This window comes from Manis pentadactyla, chromosome 13 (genome assembly GCF_030020395.1).
Source record: "Manis pentadactyla isolate mManPen7 chromosome 13, mManPen7.hap1, whole genome shotgun sequence".
Lineage (NCBI taxonomy): Eukaryota > Metazoa > Chordata > Mammalia > Pholidota > Manidae > Manis > Manis pentadactyla.
In genome coordinates this window covers 80220124-80222881 of record NC_080031.1, presented here as the reverse complement: position 1 = coordinate 80222881, position 2758 = coordinate 80220124, and positions in this window count along the sequence as shown.

Sequence of the window (2758 nt, the reverse complement as noted above, 5' to 3'; positions counted from 1 at the left end):
TTGTATGTATATATTTTACTACCTTTAATCATTCATCTTTCAATGCACACAAGTTGTATGTTTTGTTTTGACTTTTGTGACTAATACTGCAATGAACATAGGTATGGAGCTATCTTCTCAAAACAGATTTCTAGGTCACATGACTCCTTTGTCAACTATTAGTTAGTTCAATGTACATCCATTAGCTTATATCTGGAATGTTGATTTGCTTCCATTGGTCTATGAGTCTACTTTCATGCCAATGCCATATTGTTTTAATTACAATATATTTGTAATGTAGTTTGAAATCACAAACTGTGAAGCTTCCAATTTTGTTTTTCTTCTTTCTACTAGGGTGTTTTTTTGCTTCTATATGACTTTCAACGTTATTTTGCATTTCTGTGAAAAACGCCTTTACAATTTTGATAAAGACTGCATTTAATCTACAAACAGCTCTGGATAATTTTGTCATTATGACATTATTAAGTTTTGTAATCCATAGATATGATAAATATTTTCATTTATTTGTATTTTATTCAATTTCTTATTCAATGTTTTATAATCCAGAGCACAAATCTTTTATCTCATTTGAATTTTTTGCTGAATATTTTATTGTTTTTGAAGGTATTATACATGGGATTGTTTTATTTATTTTCATATAGTTCATTTTTCTGTTTAGAAACAACTGAATGTGTATGTTGATTGTATATCATAGAAATTTATGTTGTTATTTTTAACAGTTTTTTATGGAGTTCTTGGGATTTTCTATAAAAAAGACCATGTCACTTGCAAACAAACAAAGATAATTTAATTCTTCATTTCTAATTTGGATATATTTCATGTTTTATTTATTTGCCTAATTGCTTTAGTTAAGATTTTCAGCACTACACTGAAAAAAACTGGAGGGAGTGGGCACACATGACTTGTTCCTGATCTTGGAGGAAATTATTTGATCTTTTTATCATTGATTATAATGCTAGTTGTGGGATTGTCATATATCTCCTTGAACAAGGACATATGAAACTGAGAAACAGAGAGAAAAATGGATGTCTAGGAATGAAAGAATGAGAAGAGAGTTGTATGATAACTCCAAATGAATCAATATTTGTGCAATAGGGATATCAGAAGGACAAGATAGAGACAAAGGGTTAGAAATACTCTTTGAGGAAATAACTTTTGAAAACTTCTGGGGAAGTTTTCTTTGGGGAAGAATATATACACTCAGGTCATGGAAGGCCAGAGATGCTCTAACAAAAAGAACCCCGGGAGGACACCACCAAGACATACAATAATTAAAATGTCAAAGATTAAGGATAAGGAGAGAGTATTGAAAGCAGCCAGAGAGAGAACAAAGATTACTTATAATGGAAACCCCATGAAACTATCATCAGACTTCTCAGCAGAAACTTTATAGGCCAGAAGGGAGGGGCATGAATAATTTGATGTACTGAAACAGAAGGACCTCTGACCAAGAATCTCAACCCAGCAAGATTTTCATTCAAATATGAAGCAGATATTTAACATTTCCCTGATAAATGAAGGCCTAAGGAATTTATAACCACTGAAGTAGAATTACAGAACACATTAAAAGGACTGCTGTAGACAGAAATGTTCCTTAGGCTGAAGAGCTTTCACCAGTGAAAATAAATGCACATTAAAGGTAGTAGACAAATTAATTATTAAGGACACAAAAAATTAAAACAAAGCAAAGGTAGTAAAGTTAACTACATAAGATGGCTCAAAGGATACCCAAAAAAATGCAGATTATGGCATCTAAAACATAAAGTGCGGAGGAGGATAAAGAAGACCAAAGCACTTTTAGATTGTGATTGAAATAAAACAATCATCAACTTAATATAGGCTGTTATGTACTTCATAAGCTATCCTTGAACCTTATGATAACCACAAACCTAAAGCCTGTAACAGACACACAAAAAAGTAAAAAAGGGAAATCCAACCACACATCACTAAAGAAAACCATCAACAATAGAGCTAGAAAGGAACAGAGAGTAACCTCAAAACAAACAGAAAACAGTTAATAAACTGGTGATAATATATACCTACCAATAATTACATTAAATGTAAATGGGCTGAATGCACCAATCAAAATACACAAGTGGCAGAATAGATAAAGAAACGAGACCAATATATATGCTGCCTACAGGAGATTCATTTCAGACCCAAAGACATGCACAAATTAAAAGTGAAGGGATGGAAAAAGATGTTTATTGTAAATAATAGGGAGAAGATGAGTCTAGTCCATGCTTTCTCTTCCATGGATGGAAGTTACACCCCACCATAAATTTCAAATTTATTTGTAGTTCAGGAAGTCCCAAGGTAAACTCCATATAATAGTTGTTATATATAATAATAATACGATTTCTTTGTTTATAGCGTCTCATAAAGAATGGAGTATATCAGAGAGGAAGTTATTATAGGATGAAAGTAGCATTAGTTTGATAATCACTGATATAAAGATGGTGGCACAATAAAATACCTAATTTGTGGTAACACATGCCTGGCTGAATTTCTTTTATAAACAAAATTTTGACAATAATTTAAACATATATCAAATACATAGCTCCAGTAGAACCATTCAGTAAGAGCATAAGACAGCCAGTTAGGAAAAAGTAGCCAAGTTAATTCATTGAATAAATTTTGAGGTGTTGTGTGGAAACAGTGTAATAAGGATTTGTGATCAACAGACTTGTAACATCCACAATTTATTCTTGAAGACAATGTAATAGACAATCCCAATGTATGGAGGTCCATCTGTATT